The 14846-nt window shown below is 60.1% G+C and overlaps 2 protein-coding genes across 3 annotated transcripts in view; one reads left to right on the top strand and one right to left on the bottom strand.

Moving 5' to 3' along the window:
- TSPAN11 (tetraspanin 11) overlaps positions 1-14846 on the top strand; it is a 271039-nt gene that overhangs the window by 86432 nt on the left and 169761 nt on the right. The window lies entirely within an intron of this gene.
- Positions 1-14846, bottom strand: part of TSPAN9 (tetraspanin 9) — a 170754-nt gene that overhangs the window by 7176 nt on the left and 148732 nt on the right. The gene's annotated exons all lie outside the window — the stretch shown is intronic.

The raw sequence follows: 14846 nt of genomic DNA, 5'->3' as shown, positions 1-14846 counted from the left end.
CCATGAGGTTCCAATGGCTCCAACGGATGTCCAGCACGGCCATGGCCCCAGAGGCACACAAACCAATCTCGGAACTACGCAGCTTTTGGCAGAAATCCCTCCAGACATAATTAGTAAAATATCAGAAACCCAAAATTTCCCTTGCCCCGCGCCCCGGCCGCCTTTCTTGTACTTGCTCACGGTCCCCAGGAGGGGCTCTGGGGCTGGCTGGGGAGGGGGATGCCCCATCTCTGCCCCCACTGCCCTCACCCTGCTAAGGCAGCACCAGGAATAAATGCTGACAACCCCCCCCCATCCACCTCATCTGGTGTCCCAGGGGTGCACAGCCGCCTGGCATTCTGCCCCCCCCAGGGACACGCCGGCCCCCCATCAGGTTCAGCTGCCCCCCACCAAACCCCAGATTTACTGAGAAGCTACAGCTCACTGCCACAGCACTTTATTTTATTTTTTTTAGAGCAGCACTGTAGCACTGGCATCCCATTGTTCATTGATTTGCTCGAGCAGGCCCAGTAACGTCTCCATTGTGAGACTTGTTGTTACTGTGCTTGGCATATCGAATACGTCACAGGGAGCTTGCCAGGCTTTGTCGTGCGGGTGAGATACCCTCGGTAGCTTGCCGGGCTCTCCGAGAGGGGCGGAGGAATCGACCCCGGCTTGGCCAGGCCCGGCTTCATGCAAGGCAAACACCCTACCGTGTGCTATAATTTTTATTATTTTGCAATTATTATAATTAATCATCTATTCAATGAATTACAGTTGGAAAAAGTATCTAGTTATATGTCACCATAAAAGTGGTCATTTCTTTTTTTTTAAATCTATTTCTTTTTAATGAATCACCGTGAGGTACAGTTACAGACTGACACACTTTCGTGCTTGCCTTTCAGTCATACAATGGTCGGTCTAGTACCCATCCCTCCACCAGTGCCCATTGTCCACCACCAATGATCCCAGTAGCCCTCCCATCCTCCCACCCCATCCCCCCACCCCACCCTGCCTCTGTGGCAGGGCATGCCGTTCTGCTGTCTCCCCTTTGGGGTGTTGTGGTTTGCAGGAGAGGTATTGAGTGGTCATGCTGAAAGTGGACTACAGACCCAATGATGGGCACTCAATGCTACAACACTTTAGAGAAAGACCCTTCCAGCGCCTCTGAGAGCAACTGCCTCCCGGGGGGCCCGGGACAGGAGGAGGCTGAGAACATTCCACACAGGGTCTCCCCACCCCTCTCCTGCCTTTCAGGGTGTAGCGAGTTTCAGTGATGGGCAGTGGGGGGCCCGGCACCAGGCTCTGGTCTGGTCTCCGATGATGGGGGCACTTCCGGGGCTTATCCGTGCTGACACCCCCACAAAGCGAGCCCAGGCCTGCTCTCAAGCCCCTCACCTTCCTGCAGCAGAGACCCCGAGTGACAGCAAAGGTGGATGCAGAGAGGAAGATGGGGCATGGGGGGTGCAGGGCGCTCCCAGGGGACGGCGATGCATTCCGGCCTCAGCCCACCAGTACAATTGAACACCTGGGACGGCCGCGGCACACTGGCCCCAGGTGGTGGTGGGGTCCACGCAGGCCAGGGAGGAGGGAGAGAGCCACTGGGGCCCGGAGCCAGGCCAGGCCTCCCACCGAGACGCAACTGAGGAGGGATCCACGGGGAAGAGCAGAATGAGCCGTGGATATAAGCAGGTGAAGAGAGCCGGAGAGAGCGTCTAGCAGGGACTGTGCGTGCCTGTGTCAGCCCAGGTTCGATCCCCGGTCTCCCAGAGCACTGGACCCAGGAGTGAGCCCTGAGTGCAGAGGCAGGAGGAAGCCCTGAGCATCACAGAGAGTTGTGCCACCCCCACCCCTAAGATAAACAAATCAAGCAAATAACTGGCAGGAGGCGGGGAGAGAATGTTCTAGAAGGAACAGCAAGAGCAAAAGTCATGAGGGAGGTGGCCCAAGGGGGAACAGGCAACCAACCCCGCCAGGTGACAGGAGTGTGAAGGGAAGGGGCGGCAGGGGGCACAGCAGACAGCTCAGGGTGGGCTGTGGGGACAGAGGAGGTGACGGGATCCAGAGGGAAGAGGATGAGTTCGGTCAGCGGGTCACTCTGCCTGAGGACCAGTGTCACCGTGGCCAGCTGCTCTGGGAAGCGATGGCAGAGGAGTGTGGGGTGCCCTGGGAGCAGGGTCAGTGGGGGGTAGGGGGGTTGGGGGGGAATCAAGTCTCTGACAGTGCTGTGAGCGGAACTTTCCAGAAGGCGGGGGAGTCTGGAAAGAGGAAAAGCAGAAAGAGGAGTCCAGGTGCGGTTGGAAGACGAGTGTGGGAATCTACATCCAGACCACATGGCTTTTTCCTCGCGGGAGGGAGCAACAGGATGCCCGCCACAGCCCTGCCACCACTGGGCTCCGCGCCAGGCTGTTTCCCTCGGGGCGCCCCAGATGGGGGGGCGGGTGAGAGCCCTCCCCGCCCCAAAGGACCCAGCCCCGCAGCCGAAAAGCTCCACAACGCAACCGCCGCCACTTTCAAGGCCGCTTCCCACCTGAGGCTCAGGCCGAGCCTCATGCACAAGTGAACGTATTCCTGGACCCCAAATGTGGCCGTGCGACACACCGCAAGACACTCACTACCCATTCTTCATAAGTGCCACCATCTTATGGGGTTCAAATAGCAGGCAACCAATCACAGAGGGATATATATATATATATATATAAGCTCACATCACTCAACCTTTAAATTTTTTTTTTTGCTTTTTTTTTGGGTCACACCCGGTGATGCACAGGGGTTACTCCTGGCTCATGCGCTCAGGAATCACTCCTGGCGGTGCTCGGGGGACCATATGAGATGCTGGGGATCGAACCCGGGTCGGCCGCGTGCAAGGCAAACGCCCTACCCGCTGTGCTATCACTCCAGCCCCACATCACTCAACCTTTAACAATATGTTAGTGATACCCTGAAGAAGGTCTTAATGGCCCCTGCCAAAACAGAACAATCTTCACACTGTTTCCTCTACGAATACTTTTTTTTTGGTCCATTTATTTATTTATTTTATTAGTGAAATACCATGAGGTACAGTTAAAGACTTATAAATTTTTGTGCTTGGGTTTCAGTTATACAATGATCGAGTACCCATCCCTCCACCAGTGCCCATTTCCCACCACCGCGGATCCCAGTATCCCTCCCACCGCCCGTCCCCCCACCCCACCCTGCCTCTGTGACAGGGCATTCCCTTTTGTTCTCTCTCTCTCCTTTTGGGTCCTGTGGTTTGCAAGAGAGGCACTGAGTGGCAACCATGTTTGGTCTATAGTCTACTTTCAGCATGCTTCTCCCGCCCTGGGAGGATCCTCCCAACACCCTTTATTTGGTGCTCTCTTCTCTATCTGAGCTTATGGATACTTTTTTGATAGCACTTTCAGCAGTTTTTCGTAACAGACAATACAGAATATGTTATTTCGGTTGTGCTTTAGGACAGGGATTGGGGAAACATCCCAAATATGATGGTGGGAAGGTGTCAGGGTGATGGGATTGGTGTTTGAGTATTAAACATAATCAAATATTGTGAACTACCTTATAAAACCTCCGCCCCTCTCGGAGAGCCCGGCAAGCTACCGAGAGTATCTCGCCCGCACGGCAGAGCCTGGCAAGCTCCCCGTGACGTATTCGATATGCCAAACACAGTAACAACAAAGTCTCCAACGGAGACGTTACTGGGCCCGCTCGAGCAAATCGACCTTTACCTTATAAAATAAAAACTAAAAAAGAAAACAAACAAAAATGTGGGGACCTGCCCAAGTCAGGCCTGGTCTGGCGGTGGGGGGTGGGGTCCTGCGCGGGGAGAAGTGGGCTGTCCCCTGGGGGCCAGGGAAGGTCCCCAGGGTGTGAGCACTGCCCAGGCGCAGGGCAACTCGGGCTACGGAGCCGGAGGTGCCATCAACCCTGCCACCACTAGGTGGCGCTCCAGGCTGGCGGAGACGCTCCGGGTGAGCCCGCCAGCCCCAGAAACTTCGCCCAACTTGTCATTCCTGCCGGCTCAATTTTCCTTGCATTAATCATCGCCCACCGAGCTTCCCAGGCCTGGGCTGGACACGGAGGCCTCTGAAAGGCCGGGGGTGAATAATGCTGCCAGGTGGAGGGCCCCTGTCCCCGTGGTCTGCCCAGGACGCCTTCCCATCTAACGCTGGGACGGGGCGGTAGGGACCCTCCAGAGGCCAGCAAAAGCCATCCCCGGGGCTGGAGCTATAGCACCGCGGGGAGGGTGTCTGCCTTGCAGATGGCTGACCCGGGTTCGATTCCCAGCATCCCGTAGGGTCCCCCGAGCACCACCAGGAGTAATTCCTGAGTGCAGATCCAGGAGTAACCCCTGACCCCTGAGCATCACTGGGTGTGACCCAAAAACAAAAAAGCACTGTAGCACTGTCCTCCTGTTGTTCATCGATTTGCTCGAGCGGGCACCAGTAACGTCTCCATTGTGAGACTTGTTGTTACTGTGTCTGGCATATCGAATACGTCACGGGGAGCTTGCCAGGCTCTGCCGTGTGGGCGGGATACTCCCTGTAGCTGGCCGGGCTCTCTGAGAGGGGCGGAGGAATCGAACCCGGGTCGGCCATGTGCAAGGCAAACGCCCGACCTAAAGCTGTGCTCTTGCTCCAGCTGCCCACCGGGTTATTAATCCCTCCCCCCCCCCCAAGATGAACCTGGCCCCGGGGGGTGTTCACTGGTAGAAAGGTTGGGAAGGACGGGTCAGCGGCTGATGTTGGCGACCGGGCAATGGACAGTTGACCACAAGATGGTGTTCTGGGCAGGAGGGCAGGAAGCGGATGTCTGCAGCCAGAGCTGGGGGTTAGGGGGAGCCCAGGGCAGCAGGGGGGGAGCGACTGGGAGGAGACGGCCCAGGAAGGAGGGTGGCCGGCCAAAGCGCATGCCCTAGAGCTTAGCTGGTGGCATTCGGGAAAATTCCCTTCCAAAACCAGAGGGTTGTCTCAGCCTAGATGAGCGAGCTGTCCCCGCTCCAAGGCAGGAAGAGAGGCTGGAGTGAGGCGGGGTGACTCGGGGGAGGGGACATGGCCAAGATTCGCGCCCAGCGTGGAGCCCGGGCGGGTGGGCAGGCCCAGGTGCCACCTGGAACCACCAGGAACCACCCCCAGCCGCCCTGCACCCGGGCCCCATCCCGCCTGCCCACAGCCAAGGGCACTTCCGGGTCCGCATCCGAGTGAAGAGAGTGAGCTCGGAGCAGAACGTTTGCCCATGGCCTTGGTGTTGGCTGCTAGACCCCAGGGGCTGTGACAGGGTCTCACCGTTGGCACCCGCCCTTGACTGGACCCTCCCTTCTGGGTCCTGAGCCCACCTGTCCCCAGGGGCCCAGCTGCCCCCTGAGCCGGGTATAAGAACACTTCCTCCCTTGCCTGCGGCTGCTGGGACCCGCGTCTCCACGCTTGTGCTGCTGTGTCTCGGGCAGGCACTGACCCCTGGGGGCCAAGGCCCACACCCTCTCCCTCAGGCCAACCCCCACTCGCTCCTAGCCTGCTCAGCGGGCAGCCTCACCCCCCTCTAGGGCTCCCTCGAAGGAATGGCCTTCCCACGGGGGAGGGTCCAATCCCAGGGCTGAAGCCAATGCAGCAGCAGGTCACGGGCTCGCCCGGCCTATCCGGAGCCCCCGCTGTCACCCTCGTGCCCCAGCCAGCTCCTGCCTCTCCCCCCTGCAGAGCCCAGGATGTGTCTGGAAGAGAAGCACCATCAGGGAGGGACTGGTGAATGATGGAGGCCGGATGGACAGGTCATGGGTGATGGGTGGATGGACGGACATGTGGATGGGTGGAAAGATGGACACGTGGACGATGGACAGATGGACACGCAGATGGTGGACAGATGGACATGTGGACGATGGGTGGACAGATGGACATGCAGATGATGGACAGAAGGACATGTGGGTGATGGATGGACAGAGGAACACACAGATGATGGACAGATGGACACGCAGATGATGGACAGATGGACATATGGGAGATGGATGGACAGAGGAACACACAGATGATGGACAGATGGACACGTGGACGGTGGGTGGACAGATGGACACGCAGATGATGGACAGATGGACATGGGGGTGATGGGTGGACAGAGGAACACAGAGATGATGGACAGATGGACATGTGGACGGTGGGTGGACAGATGGACACGCGGATGATGGACAGATGGACGTGGGGGTGATGGGTGGACAGAGGAACACAGAGATGATGGACAGATGGACACATGGACGATGGCTGGGTAGGTGATGGGTGAATGGATGGATGGGTGGGTGGATGGTGGACGGATATACAGATGAATGGATGGGTGGACGGGTGGGTGGGTATAGGGGTGGATCACGGATGGACAGATGGATGATGGAGAGGGGGCAGATAGGTGGACAGACGGGTGGCAGATGGATGGCGCGTGGAGATGCAGATGGATGACAGATGGACAGGTGAATGGACGGTGGGCAGACGCGTGGATGCACGGGAGGACCGGTCAGTGGGTGATGCGTGATGGATGGACAGACGGATGGGGTGGAGGACGCATGGATGGATGTGGGTGGGTAGAGATGTGGATGGGCAGAAGGACAGGTGGACGGGCATATGGTTGGATGGATCAACGGGGGTGAGAGGGCCCAAGCAGGCCGAAGCGAGGACTGACCCCAGACACACGGACGGACCCGAACACTCCGATCTCACCTGCGACCCTCCGCCCTACTCCCAGGACCCCTCCCAGGCCCCAGGTACTGGCGGCTGCCCGCCCCTAGGCCCTCACTTGCTTGTGTCCTCGCTCTCGGCCCCCTCCTCACCCGCCTCTGCAGACCCTCCCTCCCCGCCTCCCCTCTGGGCGTCTCAGTTCTCTGCCCCAATGCGGGGCTCGGTGGCCTGAGACATTAGCAGGCGCTGAGCGTCTGGGAGCCAGAGTGACTTTCATTCCCAGGCCCCACACGCTGCCGGCGTCTCTGCCAGCCCCAGGGGACGCGAACTGCTAGGTCCTTCACCCGGGAGAACTCATCGCCGCCCGCAGTAGGGTCACCGCTGCGCATTTCAGCCGCCCCCCATGTCCGTCCGGTGCCCCCCCCCCAGGCTCATCCCCCTCGTCATCGCCTCCCCAGAGTCCCAACTGTGCAGGGAATAAAGGGAAGGGACAGAGGAGGCACAGAGTCATCTTGGCCGCCAGCCCCGGGGAGCAGGCGGGGGGTCAGCGCTGAGGGAGGGCAGCAGAGGTGCCAGCGGCGGGCAAAGGCCTCTGAGCTGTCCCCACACAGCGTCCCGACCCTGCCTGCGCCCCCGGGAAGATGTCACCCCTCCTCGCATAACTCAAATGCACCCAGAGTTCTTCAGAGGCCGGCGGGACCCAGACTCAGTCCCCAGCCCTGAGCCCCATCAGGAGTGACCCCCTGAGAACAGAGCCAGGAGGAAGCCCTGGGTACAGACTGGCACGGGCCCCCAAATGAAACAAAAACAAATTCTCCCGCCGGGGGCCGACCCAAAAGAGCCAACCGACTAAGCATGCCGGCCTTTCCGTATGTGAAGGGTCATGGGGCTCACCCCACCTGCAGGGGACTCCTGCCAGACCAATCCTCCGGCCTGTGGAGGTGGCCCTCGGGTCCGTAGGTGCAGGGAGGGACCGAGCGAATGAACACAAGACACAAGAGACAGAATGCGGTTTAGAAACAGAGAGAAAAAGGGACAGGACAGAGCACACAGGACAGCAGACAGGATAGGACAGGACAGACGTTTATTCAGGGCAGCAGGGGCTTAAATACCTATCAGTACAGGAAAAGCACAATGCAGTTACACAAAAAAGGGTCATGTCCATATATGGTTAGGAAGGTTACAAAGTCTATACATTTTCACATACCAGGCATGAGGTAGTTACACAAAGGGTCATGTCAATTTATGATTCACAAAGTTTATACGTTTCACATACCAGGTCAATCTCTGTCAGTTACTTCTTGTTTTTACTGACAGCCATGACAGATGTTTTCTCAAGAAAACCACACATAGGGGGCTGGAGTGATAGCACAGTGGGTAGGGTGTTTGCCTTGCACGCGGGAAACCCAGGTTCGATTCCCAGCATCCCATATGGTCCCCTGAGCACCGACAGGATTGATTCCTGAGTGCAGAGCCAGGAGTAACCCCTGAGCATCGCCGGGTGTGACCCAAAAAGCAAAAACAAAACAAAACAAAACAAAAAAAACACAAACATACATAGCACAGGCTTTGCCTGCCGAGAGTCAGGTAGGTCAAGATGACCATACATAGTACAGGCATGTAGGCCCTTGGTCAGTTAAAGGGCCAGCTTCCCAAACCCACTCTCTGCCCAGTCTTCTCTCGCCCAGTCTGAGAGTCACCCCCCACTTTGCATCGGCATCCCACCCTGAAAGCTGGAATCCAGCTCTCGAGGGACCCAGGTCACACTCCCCTCCTCCGTTCGGGGCTCCATACTCCTTGTCATCCATCCACAGAGCCCCCCCCCCCCCCCCGCCCAGCCAGACCCTCTGGCCCAGCTCCGGGGCCGCTGCAGAGCCCGTGCATCATGGAAAGACTGAACAACCTGATTTCTCAGCCGTTCTTTTTTTGACCCCATGCGTCTGTGCGCCTCCGGGAGCCCTTTGTCACACTGCTTCACAGCTCGCCGAGGTGCTGGGTAGAATCACACCTGAGCTCGCCTCCAAATAAACATGACATCAAAGTATTTGCATATCTGAAACCCAGTTCCATCCTGAGGCTCCCGGGAGGAGGTTATGTAGGTTGGGGGGTGGGGGAGCCTTTCCATGTGGCCCAGCTTTGGGGAGACCGTTTGCAGCTGCCCTGACCTCCACAGCGTGCTTCTGTAGTGGGGAGGGGGCGAGAGCAGGGACCCCACCCCACCCCACCCCCAACAGGAGTGGAGATCAGATTTTGTTTGTCCACTTCAGTTTGGGGACCACACCCAGCTGTGCGCAGGGCTGACTCCTGGCTCAGTGCTCAGGGATCACTCCTGGTGGGCTGGTGGGCTGGGGGGGGGGACCAGATGGGGTACTGGGGATGGAATTGGGGTCTGACCACAGGCAAGGCAAGCTGCCGAGCCCCGGTCCCAGGTCTCTGGCCCCCCAAATGGGAACTTCTTAAGTCTAAAACTCCCACGTGCCCAGGGATCAAGTCGGGGAGCGAGGGAGATTCTGCTCCAAGACCTCGTCCTGCCCCCTCTGCGGGGGAAGGTTCTGGAAGGGGCTGAATGTCGGGTTCCCACAGTCCTAGCCCCACAGGTACCTGGGGTCCCGGGGCTGGGCTGAAGCATGCCCCCCCACCCCCTCCACCCTCCATCTGGGTAACTCCCTCCATCCTGAGGGGAGGGAAAGCCTTGAGACCCGGGTGTGTCCTGTCCCCAGGAGAGCAGAGGGTGAGGGCAATGGTCAGGCGGCTGGAGAGGCCGTTTCCTGCCCTCGATGCCACCCTGCCCGCCCCTCCGGTCCCCTGCTTCCCCGCTGCCAGGCAGTTCCTGGAGGAAGGTTGGCACCCGCCTCTCTCCTACAGCCCAGTTCCTGGGACCAGCTGGGCGCCTCAGACCAGATCCTCCCCCTCGGGTAGGGGCCCGGCGTGTGCCCCCCACCCCAGACTGATCCCCACTCTGTGTGCAGGGTCGGGGAGAGCTGGAGGCAAGCGTGAACCCCACGGTGGGGAGTAACAGCCTCCAGAGAGCCTGTGGACCAGCCCCCCAGAAGGCCGAGGATGGTGCCTGGGTGCGGGCTGAAGTGTGAGGACCAGCCCCACCAAGCCAAGCATGGTGCTGATGGAGGGCACTCCGCTGGCCCGGCAGGAGGGTGCAGCACCCCCGGGGCCCATAAACCTCACTCACTCACATCCCCAAGACCGTCAGCAACTCCCAAGTGCCCTGGGCCTGTCTGCCAAGGTCCACCTTGAGTCCTACGTCCCAGCCCCACGCACACACACAGGCTGGGGGTGTGGGGGGAAGGGGTAGGGACTGGGGGGCCTTGGATGGAGGTGCAGGAAACCAAAGTGAGGTCACTACAAGTCTTTACTCCCGAGCTTCCCCCGACTCCAGGGAACTGCAGAGAGAAGCCGGAAGAGCTCAAAGCTGCCCCATGTCCCTCCTGGGGCCACCTTGGGGACCGGGGACAGGCAGGGACAGAACTTCCCGGGAGATGGTCCCGGCCTCTGTGGCTTCTGCTTCCAGAGCTGCAGGGAAGGGGGTCGGGGGGGGGGGGAGAGGGGATGCACCCCGGAACACGTATGGCCTCCAAAATCTAGAACCTGTCCACAGGCAATAGCCAACAGCTCAGAGGGCCGGGTCCCTGCAAGCCTGGTCACTCCCAGGCTGGGCAGCAGTGTGGGACCTGTCCCCAGGCTGTGGGGGTAGGGGGACTCATGCGGGGCTCTCATCTGCCACGCCCCAAATACCTGGGCCGGGCCGGGGAGGCAGGAGGCAGCCCGACCTCTGCACCTGGGTGGCCAGGAAGGCCACAGCTGGGAAGGGAAGGCGCCAGGACCGCGTGGATGTGGGCTTTGCCCATCACCAGCCGAGCCCCTCCCGCCTGCGACTGTTTCATTCCCTGTGTCTGGGGAGGAAGGTCTTTCTGACAGCATCAAAGGCAGAACTCGGCAGAGCACTGTGCGGAGGAGTGGGGGAGGGGTCGCGGGCCCCCTCCCCCACCCCCCGCCTCCCCCGGGGAAGCAGACTTCAAGCATTGCTCCAACCTGGTGGCCGCTGGGCCTCCCCCCAGAAAAAGCAGGACTGCACGGCCTGGTTTCAGGCCGGCGGCCAGAGCAGGAGCTTTGGGGGTACCAGGCTTGCCCGGAGATGCCGCCTGCCGCCTTCCCGGCACTCCAGGAGCTGCAGGGGGTGAGCAGGACGCAGGACGGGGCCTGCTGAGCGTGTCCTGCTCCTCGAAATACAAGTGTCCAACGAGGGATGGAGCGATTGATTCCTCCTGGGGAACGCGGGGCAAACAGGACGAGGAGACCATCATCAGGCCTCATCCCTTCATCCCTGGCAGAGAGCTCCCAGGACCCGGAGCCCCAGGCGGCCGCGAGCACACACAGAGATGGGGCGAGAGAGGCCAGCCCACAGCCCACAGCCCACAGCACGCCATCGCTCTGAGCCCCGGCCAGGCCCGGGAGGGCTGTGTCTCCGCGCTAAGACCCAAGCCCACAGCCTGATTAGTTGTCCTGCCAGTGGGAGCCGGGACGCACACGCCAGGAGCTGGCATTGGGACGGACTTGGGGGGACACAGGTGCAGGCACCTCGGCCAAGACACCATCTTGGTACGCTGCAGTGACACCCCGAAGGGGAAAAGAGAGAGAGAGAGAGAGAGAGAGACAGAGACAGAGACAGAGACAGAGAGACAGAGACAGGGACACAGAGACAGAGGCAGAGAGACAGAGAAAGAGCCAGCATAGGGGATAAGGGTCTTGCATGCACACAGCCCACACCAGCACCATGGGACGGTCCCCTGAACCCTGCCAGGAGGGACCCCTGAGCGCAGACCGGGAGGCAGCCCCTGACCACCCCTGGGGGTGGCCCCCAAACTGCAGAAAGTGACAACCCCAGAGATTCTGAGCCTCCTGGGACCAGACCACACCCCTCTCCCGGGGGCCAGCCCCCCATAGGCTCTGTCCGCAGCGCACATGGTCCCCCAAATTCCCAGGCTCCTCTGGGCAAAGCTGAGCCCCCACAGAAGTGCTCGGGCTTGGTCAATGCTGAGGTCACCGGCCTGGTTCCGGGTGGGATGTGCCTTGGCTGGCTTGAGGCTCCCTGGCCCCCCGCTGAGCCCACAAGCTCCCTTTTTTTTTTTTTTTTTTTTGCTTTTTGGGTCACACCCAGAGATGCACAGGTGTTACTCCTAGCTCATGGACTCAGAAATCACTCCTGGCGGTGCTCGGGGGACCCTATGGGACGCTGGGAATCGAACCCGGGTCAGCCGCATGCAAGGCAAACACCCTCCCAGCTCTGCTATCGCTCCGGCCCCTCGACAAGATTCGTTTGTCTTTTTTTAAGTTTTAAACTCCGTGTCTTTCTTTTTTTTTTTCTTTTTGGGTCACACCTGGTGATGCACAAGGGTTCCTCCTGGCTCTGCACTCAGGAGTTACTCCTGGCGGTGCTTGGGGGGCCATATGGGATGCCGGGGATCGAACCCGGGTCGGCCGCATGCAAGGCACACGCCCTCCCCGCTCTGCTATCTCTCCGGCCCCTCGCCGAGATTCTTAAGGAGAAACTTCCCAGCCTTTGGCCCAGCTGTGCTGGGACATGCCACGCCCTGGCCCAGCCCCATGCCCACATCCTGACGACTGGCCCCCTGAGCGCGTGCCCGCCTCTGGGAGGAGGCCGCTGCCCCCACGCGCCCACCCGCTTTCTCTTGGCAGAGAGCCGCCGCCGCCGTCTGGGCTCTGGACCGTAAAAGAAGTTTCATCAATAAATGAAGATCAGCGGAAAGGGAGCTCGAGACAGGCGGGCAGACGAAGATGTTCCGTAACCCACGAGGGGGCCGGAGGCAGGCGGGGTGCCCAGCTGTTGCTGAGGAGGTGGCCGGGGTCCCTAGGAGACTCCAGGGGAGGTGAGAAGCCTCTGTGCCACCCTCTGGGGCGGGTACGGGGCACGTCAGCTCTCAGAGGCGCTCAGAGCCCAAGCCACACCCCCACGGCCGTGTGGGGTGGATGTGGGCCTTGCGGATACCCCATCGCTGCCCACACCAATCTGCTATCCTTAGTGGGGACCCTCGGCACCCCCAAACGCTTCTCAGCGACCTGTCTCTGCCCACTGCATTTCCTGGCACCAAATATAAGGTCTTCCTCTTTCTCTCCAACCCCGCTTCTCAGCCTGCCTGGGGGGCCCTCCTGCAGGCCACACCCACCCCACAATCTTCAAGGCTCCCCTGGCCACCAGCCTGAGGGGAAGGGTGGTGGCAGGCCCCAAAGGGCCCCACAGGCAGCTGCCTCCTGCCCGCCTGTCTGGGCACTGCCTGGCACCCTGCGCTATAGTGGGGCAGGCCCGGGTGGCCGGGTGTGAGCCGGAGGGAGCTGGCTGGGGACACGGAAGCCAGGGGGCACTCAGCTCCACCTTGAGAGCCTCCTGGGGGCTTCGGGTCCCAACCCGGATGGTCTGTGGCATAAGGCAGGGCCCCCGGCCATTGGCCTGGCCAGCTCCTCACACGGACAGCGCACGGCTCGGTGTCTGTCCCGGTGAACAAGGGGGAAGCACTTAGATGACCCCCCCCAATGGCTCCACCCAGGGGGGCGCCCCCACCCCCCAGTGCCAGACCACCCCCATCAAAGCGCCACCAACTACCTGGAAGTGCCACCCCTCCCCCACACTCCTCTTCCCTCAGGGACGAGAGAGACAGGACCAAAGAAGCACCAGGGCCGTGGGCCCCCCCACCCCAGCAGGCCACACCTGAGCCCACCCCAGGTAGAGTCTGGAAGGGGACATGCTCCGGGGTCCGACCCAGGGCCCAGTCGGAGGCCAGTTCCACGCCCAGCCTGGGCACTGGCTTGAGAGCGGCCCAGCCTCAGCCACCGTGACATTAAATCAAGACAGCGAATCGGGCGGCAGCCGGCCCAAGTCAGCATCGATCCCTCCCAGACCTGGCAGGGGCAGGGGGCACCCGCCGGGGGGCCTCTGATGGAGTCTCGGCTGCTAGGTGGCCTTGCTCCAAAACAGGTCTCAGTAGGTCCTGCCACACACACACACACACACACACACACACCAGCATCAGCCCCTGTGTACATCCTTACGGTGTATGAACAGCCCAGCACTTGTACACACACACACACACACACACACACACACACACACACACACACCAGCATCAGCCCGTGTACATCCTTGCCCATGTATGCACAGCCCGGCACCTGTGTGTACACACACACACACCAGCATCAGCCCGTGTACATCCTTGCCCATGTATGCACAGCCCGGCACCTGTGTACACACACACACACACACACACACACACACACCTGCATCAGCCCCTGTGTACATCCTTACCGGTGTATGAACAGCCCAGCACTTGTACACACACACACACACACACACACACACACACACACACCCCAGCATCAGCCCGTGTACATCCTTGCCCATGTATGCACAGCCCGGCACCTGTGTGTACACACACACACACCAGCATCAGCCCGTGTACATCCTTGCCCATGTATGCACAGCCCGGCACCTGTGTACACACACACACACACACACACACACACACACCTGCATCAGCCCCTGTGTACATCCTTACCGGTGTATGAACAGCCCAGCACTTGTACACACACACACACACACCCCAGCATCAGCCCGTGTACATCCTTGCCCATGTATGCACAGCCCGGCACCTGTGTGTACACACACACACACCCCTGCATCAGCCCCTGTGTACATCCTTACCAGTGTATGAACAGCCCAGCACTTATGTACACACACACACACACACACACACACACACACACCAGCATCAGCCCGTGTACATCCTTGCCCATATATGCACAGCCCGGCACCTGTGTGTATACACACACACACACACACACACCTGCATCAGCCCCTGTGTACATCCTTACCGGTGTATGAACAGCCCAGCACTTGTGTACACACACACACACACACACACACACAAACACACACACGCATACTCCCATTTAGTGCTCCCTTCCTAAGGCCTGGGGGCCAGCGGCCCGCCAGGCTGGAGAGGGCACCCGGGAGCAAGGCTCTTGTCAGTCAGACAGCCCGCAGCAGCAGGGGGCGGGGACAGAGCCAAGCACCGGAACAGAAACATATTGACAACAGCAAGAGAAACAATTACTGAGCATTTTCGGAGGAGGTCCGGAGGAATACATTTGAAGGGGGGGAGGGGAGAGGGAGAGAGGGAGAGACGGGGT

The sequence above is a fragment of the Sorex fumeus genome, unplaced genomic scaffold (genome assembly GCF_029834395.1).
Source record: "Sorex fumeus unplaced genomic scaffold, SorFum_2.1 ptg000036l, whole genome shotgun sequence".
Taxonomy (NCBI): Eukaryota; Metazoa; Chordata; class Mammalia; order Eulipotyphla; family Soricidae; genus Sorex; species Sorex fumeus.
The sequence above is the reverse complement of the archived record's forward strand: the minus strand, read 5'-3'. Positions and strand labels throughout refer to the sequence as shown.